Genomic DNA, 17,386 nt, shown 5'->3' with positions numbered 1-17,386 from the left:
GAAAGAGAATCCATTCGTCTTTGATACTAGGAACATCATCCTTCTATTGGCATGGGATCATGACACTGGTGTGGAGAGAAGGAAATGTAACCATAAACTCACTACTCCATTCTGCAATTAATATTTGCATGGTAATTAAAAGATATATGACCGATACAGAAACAAAGCACCAAAGATTTCATTAAGGCTACAGAACAGAATGTAAATGTTTACAACCTTGTAAGGATAAAAGGTACAGCTGATAGAAGCTGAGAGATGGAACGGGGGAGGGCAAAAGGCAAAGCAGTAAAAGAGTAGGATTTCAATTTTTAATTCCCATAAGACTAGAAATCGCTAAACATATTCCACTTGACTCATTTTTTAAGTTTTTATTGAGATAATTCACTTACCATAAAATTCAATGTACTCATCATTTTTAATTAGGATATTTGCCTTTTTATTATTGAGTTGTTAAGAGTTCTTTATACATCCTAGATACAAGACTTGCAAATATTTTCTCCCATTTTGTGGGTTGTCTTTTCGCTTTCTTGATGGTATCCTTTGAGGCACAAATGTTTTTAATTTTGATGAAGTCCAATTTACCTATCTTTTGTTGCTTGTGCTTTTAGTGTCATATACAAGAAGGCTTTGCCTAACCCAGGTCACTAAGATTTATTCATATTTTCTTTGAAGAATGTTATAATTTTAGCTGTTACATTTAGATCTGTGATCCATTTTTAGTTAATTTTTGTGCATGGTGTGAGGAAACTAACCCAGGTCACTAAGATTTATTCATATTTTCTTTGAAGAATGTTATAATTTTAGCTGTTACATTTAGATCTGTGATCCATTTTTAGTTAATTTTTGTGCATGGTGTGAGGAAAGGGTTCAAATTCATTTTGCACGGGGATCTCCCGATGCCTCAACACTGCTGAAACTAGAATTAAAGGAGTATACAGGCACAATTAATCAACCATGAACAGACGATGCAGGGGACACGGGTTCGTGCCCCGGTCCGGGAAGATCCCACATGCTGCGGAGCAGCGGGGCCTGTGAGCCAAGGCCGCCGAGCCTGCCCGTCTGGAGCCTGTGCTCTGCAGCGGGGGAGGCCACAGCAGTGAGAGGACCGCGTACCGCCAAAAAAAAAAAAAAAAAATTGATTGATCATAGGGTTTATTTCTGGACTCTCAATACTATCCAACTGATTTATATGTACTGACACTTTTTTAAAATTAAGCTAAAATCCACATGATATAAAATTAACCTTTTAAGTGTACAAATCAATGGCATTTAGTATATTCACAATGTTTTGCAATCAACAACACCTCTACCTAGTTCCAAAACATTTTATCACCCCCAAACCCATACCCATCAAGCAGTCACTCCCCCATTCCCCATGCCCCTGGCAGCCACTGAACTGATTTATGTCTCTATGGATTTACCTGTCCTAGATATTTCATATCAGTGGACTCATACAATATGTGATCATTTATGTCCAGCTTAATTCACTAATCATAACGTTTGAGGTTCATGCACTTTGAAGCATTTATCAGTACTTCATTTTTATGGTTGAATAATATTCCATTGTACACGTACACCACATTTTGGTTATCCATTCATCAGTTAATTACATTTGGGTTGTTTCTACCTTTTAGCTAAAGTAAATTGCTATGTAAGTACCGCCATGAACATTCATTAGAAATATTTCTTTGAATACCTGTTTTCAATTCTTCTGGGTAAGTACGCAGGAACAGAACATGTGGGTCATATCATAATTTCGGTTTAACTGTTTGTGGTCAAACTGTTTTCCACAGTAGCTGTACCATCATAAACTCCTACCAACAATGTACAAGTGTTCCAATTTCTCCACATCCTCGCCAACACTTGTTATTTTCTAACTCATCAAATGTCACATCCAGAACTCAACACAGTACTCCAGGTATAATCTGGACAGCACAGAATAAAGTAAGACTGATACCTTTCCTCTTCTGAACCTCCTCTCCCAGTAGTCCAGATGACGATTCTATGAAGCCTTTCTTATAGTTGCAGTACATTTTATATCTATATTGAGTTTATCAGAGTAATTAAAATACCTAAATTGTTTGTACTTAACCACATCTCCCTCACCCCTATAATTATGCAGCTGTTTTCTGAACTCATATACAGGACTTCACATCAAGCTCCATTAAGTTATCATGTTAGCCTTAGCCCACCATTTCAGTCAGAAATATTATTTTCAAAAGTCAACCCTAAAAAATTCATTTCATCCAAAAATTTGATAAGCATGGTATCAGTGTTTTCATTCACATCATTACAAAAATATGGACAGTGACTTTCAGCATGTCAATAGAAAATTTTCTCCAGCTGTCATCAATTCATTATTTTTAGAGGTGCTACTCAACCAGTCACATTTCTACCTAATTTTATGGCCATCCAGCCCACAGCCTCCCCCTGTCAACAGAGAGAAATCTTATGTTTGGCTGAAATCCAGTTATACTGTACCTTCTCCATTCTCTTGACCCACAGTCCAATAATCCTATCTAAAGAGTAAGGTTAGTCTAACATAATTATCTTTAGCAAGCCCATGTAATACCTTTCCTTCAAAAATGTAATCATGGTCAATGTTTTTAGCACTTATAACACGATGAACTCAGATTAGATCATACTAGGTTTCCAATCATATTTTGAGATTTAAACATTAAAATACAATGAAAAAACAATATGTATCACTCAAGGCAATATGTATCACTCAGGCAACACAGGGAATACAGATTATCTCAGGTGTTATATACTTCACATTATCAAGACAAATGTCATCAGTTTACTGTAGTTTGCATTTACAAGTTTTTAAAATTCTACAAGAGTCTCTCCTCCACCATAAAAAGTTCAATAGGAAAAATATTTCTCCCATGTGTTCACAAAATAAAATAATAAATAAATAAAATAATAATTAAACTAGTAAACTTTAAGTTTTGTGTTTCTAATAACATAGATTATTTTGTTGGAACCAATTTCCCCAATACCTTTAAGAGCATATTCCTAGCTGAAAAATCTCTTTTACAAAGTCTTCAGAGATTGTTCCAGTCTAAAACAGCTGCTCTCTCCTTTGCTCTTTCATGATACCTACTACTATCCCTACCACTCACTTTGGCACTCAGTCATCTGATGCTTGGTAATTATTGTTGTTAACTGTTTGATTATTATCTACAATAGGGTCTTGCCACATTCTTTTCTAACTTCATCACGGCCAGCATAGAAAAGGTAAGCACTCGAATCCTTTTATTAATTTATATTGCATATACTATAAACCTATAAAGAATTAAAGTGAAATTGATAACTCTGAAGACAGTTTAGGATCTCCTGGTTCTTCTCTTTCTGAAAAGGGAAAACCAGGTACAGAGAGAGAGCTGATGAAATAGAGGAGGGTAAAATTCAGCAGGCTGTTAAGAAAGAATGTTTACTCCTAAAATGTATTAAGTAAGCACTGTATCAGTTTGCTATTGCTGCAATCACAAATTACCATAAATTTAGTGGTAACGAATATATGTCTTACAGTTCCGGAAGTCAGAAGTCCAAAACAGGTCTCACGGGGCTAAAATCAAAGTGTCAGTAGAGCTGCATTCCTGTCTGGAAGCTCTAAGGAGAATCCATTTTCTTGCCTTTACTGGTTTATAGAAGCTGCCCACATTCCTTGGCTCACAACCGCCTTCCATCTTCAGTGCCAGCAATGCCCAGTCAATTCCTTCCCATGATGCCATCTCTCTGGTTCTGACTCTGCTGCCTCCTGCTTCTTCTTTTAAAGGCCCTTGTGATTACATTAGGCCCACCTGTTTCTAAAGCCCTCATAACTCTATTTGTGTGTGTCTGGTGGGGGAGGGGGTAAAGGGAAATGTACAAAAAGTAAGGCTTTTCTTGCCCCTACATCAACTAAAACCATCTCTCCTTTCATCACTTTATATTAGGGATCTCTGTGCACGATTCTGTTTAAACAAAAGGTTTTTAAATCTCTACAAACCATGCTACATTCCACTTAGGCTTTGGCATATGAAGAGAGGTCATCAGTTAAGAAACAAAGCTAAAACTATGTGAAAATGTGACATATCGGATGTGAAAATCCAACACATTTATGTGTCCCTGAATCATCTCTTACCTATTTTAAATGAATTACAGAATTTAAAGTTTGTAGATTCCTTCCCCATTTGTACAATTTTAGGCTCTAGAGTTGAACATATAAATTATTTTTATAACTATTTCAAGCATTCAAATAAATCCTCCAAGATGTAATATACTGGATTGCAGATATCAACAGTTTACTATGTCTTGACATGTATAACACATTATTTTTCAGGAAACCATCAGCCATATGGGAACATATCTTCTTAAAAAAAAAAATTATTGGGGTGATATAATTGACTTCCAGGTGTCTCTTCTCATCTAATAATGACCTCTTATGATGTTCCTTGGCCCCTCCCTAAACACTTGGGTAACAATCATTTTCTTTTTACGTCCTGAAAAAAGTCTACAGATACAGGATGGAGATCAGGGAAGGGATCTGTGACTCACGGCAGAAGCCTTGGTGTTAAATGTTTGGCAAATGTCTTGATTGAACTTATACCTCTAGAGCAGCCGTTTTTAATCTTTCCTGGGTCATGGCCTCTGTTTTGAGAATCTGATGAACCTACAGACTTCTCACTACAAAAACGCACTTGAACACATACTCAAAATTTTTAATATAACTTATTTTATTGTATTTTAAATTGACTGCCATTACAGACCATATAAAACCAGTCTTTGCAAAGATATCTGTATGTCTCAATTTTTGGTTTTATGCCAAAATTTGTTACACCCAGGAATAAAATTCAAAGTATGAAATAAAACAAACCAAACTTTAATTATTTTCAACAAATAGAAACCAAAGTACTGCTGGCTGCTGGCTGCAGTGCCTCTGATACCAAAGCACAGTTCTAGGAGAAAATCCACTTCTTTCACAGAATTCTCCAGGGAGAGCTGGGGAAAGCATAGGTGTAAGAGAGAAAGCTCAGGTCCAGACAGTAAGAGAATAATGTTGACTGAATTTAATGAGTGTTCCCCAAAACAGTAACATTTTATACTTGTATATATTTATTTAAAAAAAGGAAAAATATGGTTTCAAAAATTGTGAGACATTAAGAATAAAATTTAAATATTTGGGAAAAATATCATACCAGACCTGCTATGTTCCTACTACTTAGTCATGCAAAATGTATTAAGTTCAAAGTGGAGTAAATGCAAGCCTCAAAAGAAGGGTTCTCAATCCAATAAGGTAAAAAGAAAATACTAGAAGATAGTACATATGTGTTATCTTAAATTTGAAATTTGAGGTTTACTAATATTCAGTGTGTCAGACTGACACCAGCACCTGCTCTTGGTCCTGCATCAGGCTGCTTTCATCTTATGGCATTTATGTGAACTATGCTGAACACCACAGATTGGCACACTTGACCTCCCACCTACCGATAAGCAATTAGAAAGGAGCCTTTTTAGTTATCTGGGGGGCAAGCACAGCTGTGGAAATATGAGATTTCTCTACAGCATAATTCCAGAGTCCATCCCCCAGCTTCCTGGGTGACGAGAAGTGGGGCGGCAGGAACACCAGCAGCAGAGGTGTCTTGATCTGACTTCCTAATCCAGGGTTGCAAGTTGGGGTCTGTCCTGCAGTTTTCAGAGTATCTAGAGGCAAATGCAGCAGTGGCAGAGGTGGCACGAGGTCTGGATTCCAGCATGGCTCCCAAGGTGGCCTCTGAGCTGCCCTGGTGAGTTACCTCTGGATTGACCCCCTAAAACCTGTCGTTAGGCCCTTCTGACAATTCTGTAAGCACCTAATACCTTGTATGAAACCTCTTCTAGCTTAAGATATTCAGAAGGGTTTCTGTTTGTAATGCTGACTACACACACAGTATTGCAGTAGATAAAAGTCTCCTAAGGGAGAGGTAGCAGTTTCACACCCTGGAGGGGTTGTTTGTGACGTCCTCACCTGTTCTCTTTCAGCAGATCACAACATGCTGCAGCCCGCATGGGCCCAAGTAAGTAGATCTGCAGATCTCAGTAGAATTATGATATCACTCATGGATGGATTTTTAAGATTTTTGCAAAGAAAGGCAGATTAAACATAATATTAATAAAGCAAAATACAAGCAAGCAACAAGAAAATGGGAGAGCTGACAACTGCCTGTTACCAATACCAGTGTTTTAACAAAAGCTGTAAGGTAAAAATGTGATTATCTTGTAAAACATAATCTATAAAACTTTTTAGAAGAAAACACAGGGAAAAAAAGTATTTGAGACCTAGGACTAGGTGAACAGTCCACAGACATGACACCAAAAGAACAATCATAATAGAAAAAACAATGATTAAATGCACTACATGAAAATTTAAACTTTCTTGCCTCTGTAAAAAATCCCTGTTAAGAGGATGAAAAGACAAGCTGTGGATGGGAAGAAAATTTGTGCCAATCATATATCTAACAAAAGACTTATATCTAGAATATATAAAGAACTCTCAAAACGCAACAATGAAAACCCAATTTGCTCATTAGGGAAACAATTAATTTGCCCACTAGGGAAAGGCAAATTGAAACTACAATGAGCTATCACTACACAACTATTAAAATGACTAAAATTTTTTTAAAAACAGTGAACAAAACCAAATTCTGGCAAGCATGTAGAGAAGCTGGCTCTTTCATACATTGCTGTTGGGAATATATAGCCAGTCTGGAAGACAGTCTGGCCATTCCTTGTAAAACTAAACATACACTTACAATACAACCCAGCAATTACACTCTTGGGCACTTATACCAGAGAAATGAAAACTTATGTTCACACAAAAACCTATATACGAATGTGCACAGTAGCTTTATTTGTAACAGCCAAAAGCTGGAAACAACTCCTATGCTCTTCAACAGGTGAAGAGTTAGCAAACTGTGTACTGTTGTACATCCATACACTGAACCCTACTCAGCACTAAAAAGAAATGAACTACTGATACATATGACAGCTCGGATGGTTCTCTAGGGCATTGGGTTGGGTGAAGAAAGTCCATCTCAAAAGGTTACATACAGTATGATTCCATTTATGTAACATTCTCAAAATGACACAATTATAGAGATGGGGAACAAATTACAGGTTGCCAGTAAATAGGGGTGGGGAGGGTGGGGAAGGAGGAGACCTTGAGCTGCGTGAGGGAGTTCTTGGCAGTGATGGAACAGTACTGTATCTTGATTGTGGTGGTGGTTAAATGAATCCAGACATGAAATGTTATCAAACTGCATAGAACTATACACACACATACACATGAATGAGTGCATTAAAAAACATGAAATCTGAATATGGCTACCTAACAGTACTGTACCAATGTTAGTTCCCTGGTTTAATGTTGTTATAAATATGTTGTGTTATATAAGATATTACAACTGAGGGACACTGAATGAAGGTTACACAGGACTCCTTGTACTATTTTTGCAACTTGCCATGAATTTATAATTATCTCAAAATAAAGTTTTTTTTAAGTGAAGACATTCAATCATACTTATTTTTAAAATTACTAAGATTTTAGGTGGAATCAAAAACATGGAAATAATACATTTTAAATTGTTCTAAAATATTTTTCATCTTTATCTCATTATTTTTGTTAATGTCTTTTTATGTGCATAATATTATAGTACATAGTTTACAACAAACATACACATATTGGGAATGCAGATACATTTTTTTATGCTGCTGGAGTGTGACATAAAACTTTTGCAGACCTCTGTTACAGAGGCTACAATAATCTAAGACTCTATCTTTTACATTTTTTACTTGGGCAAGCATATGCCAGAACAGGAAAAACATGGGACTGAGAATCAAAAAGAACTCAATTTTTATCCATAGGTTAAACAAGTCACAATCTCATCGTCGTCTACAAAATGGAGGAGTCATATTAGATCATTCCCAAGAAGAGTCCAGCTCTTAAGCATGACTCCATGAGTTCTACAACAGGAAAAAGTGAAATAACCATAAAGAAATGTATGACTAAAACTCTAACCAGTATTCACTGAAACTATACTATGGATTCAGTATTGCCAGGAATATTAAATACAATACACAGCCTAAGTTACCATCAACATAAACACAGAAAAGTGCATCTACAAAGATAATTTTACCTCAAAGAAAATACATTAGCAAAAGATCCTGTTTAAATATAAATATCGAGATAACAGGCACATGTGGCTATTTTATATGCAACCTCACAGTTCTTTAAAGCCTCTAATTTCTGCTCATGGTATTGTATTAGGTTCTGAATTGCAGCAAACAATATACCAATGCATACAGGTATCCTGGTATACAAGCTGTGGGTTGGGTTCTCACACGAAGTAGACTATCAAGACATCCAGAAAAGAATTATTTTCCATCCACTTAATTATTCTCCATCCACTTGAGTTAGATTTAATAAGACAGAATTTTAAGAGATCCATTATTCAGGGGAAGTTAAATACACCACCCTGTTATACCACCTTTTACTTCTAAGCAGTAAAAACCAACACAACAAGGTCCTAGCACTAAAGCTCCATGCACAGGAAGTTCTTCAGTTTCTCACCCAGAACCTTCTATCATTTTTATCCACCATTCAACAAGTGGTTATGGGTTCTAGTCTCATATCACACGGAAAATACCAAATCAGAAAGGTGCGTAAACTACTACAGGTGGGTGTAATGAGAGCAAACAAAGAGATACAGTTAACAATAAAGTAACAAGCAAATCTATCCCCAAAACCAAACATGCTTTAGAAAGGAATGGTTTCACCAACAAATGAACAAAATATGGTGGTCTGTATATTGCTGACTGAGGAGACTAATGGCTGGAGATTCTGCAAATACACTGTGATGAGTTCACTGACACCCAAGACACATGAATGGAACCACCAAAGTAATATTTTTTTTTACTAGTATTTATAGACAGCACTATCCATCTTAATTTTTTTTAATGGAGAAGAAAACTGAAAATCACATTTAAATTATCTTTCCAGCATTCTTTAGTATTGAACTAAATTACATCACATCTGAATGTTACCATGAAATATAGACACACCCAAAAAAAAAAAAAAACCACACACAAAAGAGGACAAACAAAACAAGGAGTCCTGAGAAGTTGAAATATTATGTTGAAATTCATTCAGGCAACAAGGCGTATCTGTGAATGTTTTACAGCCTAAAAAAATGAAGCTGCACTGCAGTAAATGAACAAACTAATATCCCCTTCTTCAATTCCCAGATGCCCTTTAAAAAAACACTACCACCACCACTTAAACCTCTCTGAAGTATGGCTGTTCTAAAATAGAAATGTATCTCACAACTGCTGTCACCCAACAGCAACATTCAGTTGGTAAAAACTTTATGTTAACATTTCCTAAAAGTTCAAGAATACAGTGGCATCAAAGTCTTAGGTTTGATCAAAAATGGTCATTCAAAATAATCTTAAAAAAGAAAAAAATGATCAGAAGCCTGTAAAACTACAATCAATGGAAATACAGAAAATTCTCAAAACTAAATTGCATCCTTTTACTTTAAAAGATAGTACATATAAAGAACTTATTACTTAGCAAGCACTCAATAATTGTAGCTGCTATTATTACTACGAGACAGAAAATAAGGACTAGAGAGCTGATGAAAATATCTATGATCATAGTGGTCAGACAACCAATATACACTTATTAAGTGCCTACAAGGTCTCAGCACTGTGCAGGGGCAACACAAGTTCATCACAATCAACTTATGCAGCACTATCTCTGATCAAATAAATGACAAGTTGCGCAATATATTCTGAACCAATAAGGTAAACATCAAGTTACATTCAGCAATGATTAGAACTTACCAAGTACTTTCAACTTCTTTCAAAGTACCGTCCTTTATTTAAGTCCAGTATACAGAACTTGAGACAAATTACTTACTTGCAGAGAGTCACCAAATGATTAAATGAACATAAAAGTGTCACCAAAATGAGTCTTTTTCTTTCTTTCTTTCAAAATGAGTCATGATTTTTATAGGGGGAAAAAAATCTCTTTTCCCATTTCCCTCCAGGCTTAGGTAGAATAACGATTTAGATAAATTCCCTCTTAAAGAAAATCTTTCTAAACTTCGAGGGTCATGAAAAGACCCTCTCTACTCCTAGGATTTATGCACATTAGAGGGACGGATTTATACAGGAATGCACATTTATTAAAATGTTATCTTTCATTTATATGAAATGTCCAGAATAGCAAATGTATAGAGATGGAATGTAGATTAGCAGTTGCCTAGGGCTGAGAAGGGAGGTAAGGAAGGTGATGGGGTGATGAAAAAGTTCTAAAATTGGTTGTGATACAGGTGTACAACTCCAGAATATACTAAAAACCATTGACTTGTACACTTTAAATAGGTGAATTGAATGGCATGTAAATTATATCTCAATTAAGCTGTTATTTAAAAATTTTAACTCTTCTCAAAACTCGACAAATCACACTTGCTGCATTACGGTCAAACTCCATAGGATATATCCTTGGTCAGATATTCTTCCTAGCCTGGTTGACTCCATCACTGACAATTCTACAAGGCCCCTTTCTCAACAATCTGATTCTTTCCCCACCAATACAGAGATCGAGCAACAGAACAGGCTTGAGGGGAAAGGAGGTAGTCCATTTTGTAAAAGTTAGAAATACTTCACACTATATTTTAATACAAGTGATTTTTCAAAACAATTATTTTCATAACAAAAAAAATCCTGATAAAGCTATCTATTTATTATAGCAGTTTGAGTTTAAAAGAATGTGTTACTACTCTATCAGTAAACTGTGAATTACTTACTAGGATACAGATACAGTGTCATAACGGTGTTCTATGAAATGGACGATCCTTGTAGGGTATAAGGAAAGACACATCAACATCTGCAGAATTTCTGAAATATTCTGCCTCACAGGAATAGCAGTGCTTGAAATTAAAAAAAAAAAAAAAAAATTCTACAGCTCACAGATTTACTTTAACAGGCTCCAGGACCCCAACCCACCTCCTATGGAATACCAGGTTTGTTAGGATACTTTGAAAGAAGCTATACAGAACAACAAACAAGGGTGAATAACAAATCACCTAAAAGTACACATCATGTACACTACCTTTCATCCACATGTACCACTCTGTCTATTTAAGGATCCTACTCAGAGGAGCTCATAGCTTGTGGTCCAGACAGACTTCATCATCCTATTCTCAGTGCCTATATGGTGCACAGATTAGGTGTAGTTTTCAATAAAAACTTGCTGAATAAACGGAGATTTCTCACCTGATTAGCCCTGGCTGCTTGCAGCTGGTTTTCTATTTAGGCACCTTTGGAAAACCTTTTTTCCCACCTGGGCTGGCTTAAAGAAGCACCCAGAACAACAGAATCTTATCACCTCCTTCATCAGCCTAAATTGTAGCTCCCTTTTTATAATGAGCAATGTAAGGGTAGAGTAAAACCTCTGCGTGTGAACTGATGAGAAACAAGTATCTTCCTACATTCCTCCAGCGGCTACTGTGAGCAGTGCCAGTTGGCAGTCTCGGAGCAATTTTTAATGCTCTCTAGAGATGAGAAGAATCAAGAAATGAGAAGAGATTAGGCTTACGGTATGTACTCCAAAAACATTTTAGCGTAAAGATACTTAAAGTGTTCAGGGACACAGGTTTTGACCATTTTTGAAATGATTATGATTCTAATAGTCTATAAATCGTAGACTATGTTTTGAACACAAAAATACTGGTGGGAGCCTTGTTTCTCAAGAACAGGTAAAATAACCATAATAACTGAGCCTGGAGATATTAATAATTATTTATTTTATTATATAAAATAAAAAATAAATAAGTGTATAAAAATTGATTACCTTTCTCCATTCCCATTAAATATAACTTACTCAAGTATGATAGTTTAAGGCACTCCTATCTGAAGGTAATAAGAAAAAAAAGAAGGGGGAAAAAAACCTGGAATTAAAAGTCAAACCATTACTAACAGTTATAATGTGATAGGGCCAATGTCAGAGGGGATATTTAGTTTCTAAATTATACATTTCCTTCATAACAATATTTTACAATAAGCATGTGAAACTGGTGATAAGGAAAAAATTGGTTTTTCTTTTAAACACTCATATACTCTTTCCCCAAACAAAACAATATGAACTTTTTTATTGCTTGTGGTTTTATAGACTCTATTGGGGTTATAATAATAAACCTGCTCAAGTACTTTAGGCAACAGTAAAAGGGACTGGAGCAGAGGGTGGCGGGGGCCGGGGTGGGAAGGCTCCAACTTTTGTTAATGGTTTTTACCAAAATCCACAAGCTAATGAATAAATACACACATAACTATACTGTAAGTCAGAGCATGGTTTGTGCTGTAAAAGGACTTTACAGGAGCAAGAGAAAAGAGCCATCACTTAGGATCAGGAGAAGAGGAGAGCTTGCAGACAAGGCAACATTTGAGCTGGGTTATATAGATGATCCCTCTGATGAGGTAACAATAGGTGAAATTCAGAGTACATGCTCTGCCCCCCCAATATTTTATAGATTAAAAATAGTTCAAGTAGTGAACATACACCCCAAACATACTTTATTTTTTTAATTTTAAAAAAATATAAAATTTGCTACATAAAGCAATGAAAACTGTCCCACATGACCTAAGTTTCTTCTATCATTCCACTATTCCTTTACCATTTTGGCATGAATCCTGTGTCACTGTTAGTTTGCACCTGTTACTGCAAATGGGATACACATTATCTTTTCTCTATGGATGATAATTTTGCATCTTTCCATTAAACTCCATACCTTTGAGAGCAATGACTGTCATCCATTTCTACTTTACCTTTCCATAACACTCCTCAAATAAATGGGTACTCAACAGATTAAACCTAATTCTAATAATTGGGACAAGAAACAATCACCATCACAAAAGATGTCCGTGGAAACAGATATTATAAACAAATCAGTTTTGTACACAGAACAAAAAGCACCTAGATTAATATATCTTCCTCCAAACACTAAACCAATTGCTATTCTTTGGTGTAACTTGCTCAGAAAGGTGTTTATTTAAAAAAATAAATATATAAGCCTCTCAAGCAGCCTCTATAGAACATTATCGTTTTCTGTCACAAAGATCTAAGTCAACACATTAATTGGGCACTAGAAAAGTACTAGGTGACACAGTGAATCTGCACAGAAATAGAGGACAGTCCTAGTTCCCAGGGATCTCAATGGACAGTTCACAATTCAAGAAATTCCCTGGCAATGTGTATATTTAGGACAATGTGTTTAAAACAATGTGAAAAGCACACAGGAAAAATATGTTTTGCAGGAAACATAGCCTAGATAGTTGAAAGATAATTCTTTCTGAGTGTTTTCTTTATATGCGATCTTTTAAAAGTTCAGGAATTCTCTCCTCTATTGTTTAAATAAGCTGGTAAGTAAACAAAAATAGAAATTTGGAAGCTTGTTTTAATCTTCTACTTTCTATTATGAGATGGAAAAGACGATTATGCCAGCAGGCCTGCCTGACATACTTATCAAAGAAGAGGATCAAAGAGAAGAGGAGGAAGGAGGATATTAGGTGTAACAACGCCCGATACCATCAAGATTACTACGAAAGATCATGTGTTTGTGTCTACACTTCCTAAATTCTATAGGAAGAGTCAAGTATCTCTCAAATATTATTACCTGAAATTGGCTTTTAGATTCCCAAGTATAGCTTCTCTGTTGTTATTGCTGAGCCGGTGAACTTATGTTACAATGCTGCACAACACTCATATAATCAAGGAACACTTTGGAAAGTTGTTAGTATTGCTTAAAAAAAAAACCTGCTGGGCCAGAGGTTCCAATAAAATTCACTTTTCTAGAGAGGTAATTTTACAAAATAACTCAGAATGTAAGAAAAGACAGGATGGAATGCTATCTTTGATAATGAGTAGCCAAAAAAAGACTACAGAATAACACACACACCGCAGCTTTGTTTATAGGGTTGTAACTTGCACATGCAAGTACTCTACAAAGTACTGCACAAGAAGAAACTGTCAAAAATGAATGTTCATGAGAACATTCCTTTTCTAAATAAGGTCTCTAACAAGGAGGTACTGTTTCTAAATATAATTTCTTTAGCAAGTACTGACAGGTATAGAATAGCAGCAGTGCTCAAGATGGAAAAAAACTTCTTACATTTGTTTTATCAATAGTACAAGTTACTGTTACTAATTATAATGCCTATGGGTTCAGTAGCAGAAATTTACGGAGATATCTGCTTGGCAGAACAGTTACAAAACTAACTACTTTTATCAAAAGTTTATTTTTTTTCCTAATCCTATAGACCCTAGCAACCTGGAGTTTTTTGTTCGGTTTCGTTTTGAAATTTTTTTTCCTTCCAAAAGAAGCTCCGCCAGTAGTCGAGGTAATACTTTCCACAGTTCAAAGGTTAAGGCGCATTCGGCTCTACATAGAGCTCTAGTTCGTCATCAGCACCGCTCCTTTTTTTTTCTTTTCAAATTATCTTGACCTGAGAGAGATTAATGCTCCCTTACAATGCAAATCCACGAGATAAGCGATTTTAGGTGCCGAGAAATGAAACTGGGATGAGAGGAAAACACCGACAGCGATCAAGAACCATTTCGCCGTAGAAATAAGCCTCTCCAGAACGCAAGAAACTGAGGTTTTGTCCAAAGAACCTGCCGCCCGGAAGCCACAACTTCCAGCAACTGGCAAAGAAAAGTTACAAGTAAGAGCTCAGCGCCCAGGGAGCCTTCGCCGGTGCGGAGACTGAGAGCTGCAAGGACACTCACTGGCCCCCACAGCCCGCAGGCGCTGGCTGCGGCGTCGGTGGGGCCGATTCCGGCTCGGGCGGGCTCGCGGTCTGGGGGTGCGCGGAAGGCGCGGAGCGGCGCGGGCACGGCGCCCGCGTCCGCACCCCTCCCCACTACCGCGAGCAGTGGGCGGAGAGACGAGAGCAAAGGAAAAGCAGGACAATGCTGGGCCGGGCTGGCGACTCCGCGCGCTCAGCGGGTCCCCAGCGTCCTCCTCGCCTGGGGCCGCCAGCTGCCGCGCTAAGTTTGCTCCTCAGCCCTGCCTTCCTAGCCGGGGCAGTGAAGCAGTGACCGCCGACCTTCCTCCGCCTCGCCGCGGCCGCCGCCGCCGCCTTCCTCCCCGCGGGGCGGCTCCCGCGAGTCCACGAGGACGCGGCGCGCGCGAGCGGAATGGGGCGCGCGAGGGAGAGGGGGCGCGCAAGGAAGCAGCGCGCGCACGGGGAGCCGGGCGCGCGGCGCTCCCCGAGGACCCGCTGCCGGTCCGGCGGGGTTTCGGTTGAGGCGGGGGCTGCGCCGCGGCTAAGTGTCCGTTATGAGTCTTGGCCCGGGCGGCGCAGCTTGCCAGCCATCCTGGCCCGCCTCCCCCTCGACTCCCATCAGAAAGGCAGCGAGCGAGGGCCGGCGACCTCGTCTCCCGCCAGGGCTGTGGCCGCCAGTCGGCGGGCATCCCGGCGCCAACCCCTGGGGCTGGAAGAGAAAGTGAAATGAAGCGCCTTTCCCCAGGCAACACCTACCCGTCCCCAGTCCAAGTGCAGCTGCCTCACTCCTCAGGCGCCGCCGGTCCCCGCCCTCGGGCCCCAGGCTCCGTTCTCTTGACAATGGCGCGTCCCCTTTAAGGAATAATCCGATCGGAACCGATCTGTGGTTAAACCTCCCTCCGACTCTGATTTTAACCGGATTTCTCTCTCTCTCTCCCCCCAGAGCCCGACGGGCGCCCGGCGGTGCTGCGAGCTCTTCCCACCTCTTCCCCGCCCCGCCCACTCCCTAGCTTTCCTGATTGGCGAGAAACACTACTACAGGAACAGCAGTTGTCGCATCCCACTCGCCAGTCCAGCCGCCGCTCAGAGTTACCCCCACCTTCACCCCGCCCCCTTTCCTGGGTTGGTCCTACCTCTAATCATTCTCCGTCTAATACTCTATCGTTGCTTTGGAGAACTGGCAGTCAAGGCTCACCCTCCCGCCTCCGGAAAGCGAACTTTATTTTTATTGGTAAAAGGACATCTTCCTGTGCACCTGATTGGGCAAGGAAGGAGTTAGTCTGCACGCCCCTTACCCATTATCGCTCTCTCTCTTTACGGGTTTGAGAAACACAGGCGCAAAGTCCTCCCCCCTATTTTGCCTTGTTCTAAGCGCCTTTCCCTTTAAATATTGGTAGGGGTGGTAGAGAAACTCACAGCCTGTATTGGAGAAAGACGGAAAGGGAGAAGAGAAAATTTCAAAATCTCCTCCAGATGAGTAATATATCGGGAACTGGAGCTGGGATACTAGGGAATCTCATCCTTCGGTCTACTGAATGGAGTGGTTAGAATGAGTTAGAATACCTGAAATTCTAGTACTAATTTATGAGATGTACTCAACAAATTTTCACTCACCGTCCACTCTACTCCTACTGTCGATCCCACTGGCATTTCGCTACTCCAGAGAGCTTTTAACAAAAGTATCTGCAAACCTAGAGGTGTCCTTGTTTGTCCCGCATTCATTTAAAAAACCCTTTAAATCGCTTCCATTAAAAGTTCCGTTTAATTCACGTCCTCTGTTGTTACCTCGGGGTTTGTCACGAGAGCTAAGTTACTCTTCTGAAAAGATTGAATAGATGCCCACCCACCATGCCAGCCTGCAAAGTTGAAGAAGTCCATCCCCCTTGCTAGAACTGTGCCAGGGGGGAGTCCAGGTTGAGCCCAAGCGGGCACCAGAAGGCTATTTCTTGAGAGAATGGGGCAGTCTGGCACCGGAAGCTTAACCCTGCCGCGAAACCTCACGCATGAAAGAGGAGGAATTCTGTTGCAGCCTGGTGTGGTCTGTGTTAGGAGTTCCCCAGTTTCCCATGGGAACTGCAAGAACCGAAAGTGTCGTACCTACTAAAATTGGGTACTCAAGCGCTTTGGTACCCATCTGTGAATGTTAGGAGTAAATGGTTAAATGTTCTGCCCCTCTTTGCCAATGAACTTCAAGAGACTTTGGACCTCAGGATGTTTAGTGCACTTGCAGTGAGAGCCCAGTGGAAACCAATGATGCCAAGATAGTGGCAGCGCTCAGCAGTACCCTGGAAGGGATTTATACCAGAAAAGGGGGAATAAACATCAATAGTCGATAGGACTTTTCCGTGAGTTCAGGGGAAAAATCTCCTGGGGATACCCATAAATATGGAAGAGTGAGAAAAGGGAAACGTTGTAGGTGGTTTAGGTGTTTCTAGTAGGAGATAAGGAAATATCTGGATTATATTTATATGGCCTTCAAGGTATTTTTTTAAAATCAAGATCTAGGCAATGTTTTCAAGTTCTTTGTAAATCACTTGCTTTATGAGGCCAAGATTTTTTTTTTTTTTTTTTTTTT

General features: G+C 39.0%; 1 protein-coding gene across 1 annotated transcript in view; it reads right to left on the bottom strand.

Annotated features, from left to right (window-relative positions):
• Positions 1 to 15,790, bottom strand: part of FRYL (FRY like transcription coactivator) — a 243,406-nt gene extending 227,616 nt beyond the window's left edge. Inside the window, exon 1 of the mRNA XM_007456098.1 lies at positions 15,568 to 15,790. The gene's annotated coding sequence lies outside the window, so the exon portion shown is untranslated. The remainder of the gene's footprint in view (positions 1 to 15,567) is intronic.
• Between the last annotated feature and the right edge of the window lie 1,596 nt (positions 15,791 to 17,386).

Source organism: Lipotes vexillifer, unplaced genomic scaffold (assembly GCF_000442215.2).
Source record: "Lipotes vexillifer unplaced genomic scaffold, Lipotes_vexillifer_v1.1 scaffold42, whole genome shotgun sequence".
Classification (NCBI taxonomy): domain Eukaryota; kingdom Metazoa; phylum Chordata; class Mammalia; order Artiodactyla; family Lipotidae; genus Lipotes; species Lipotes vexillifer.
This window is presented reverse-complemented; position numbering and strand designations above follow the sequence as displayed.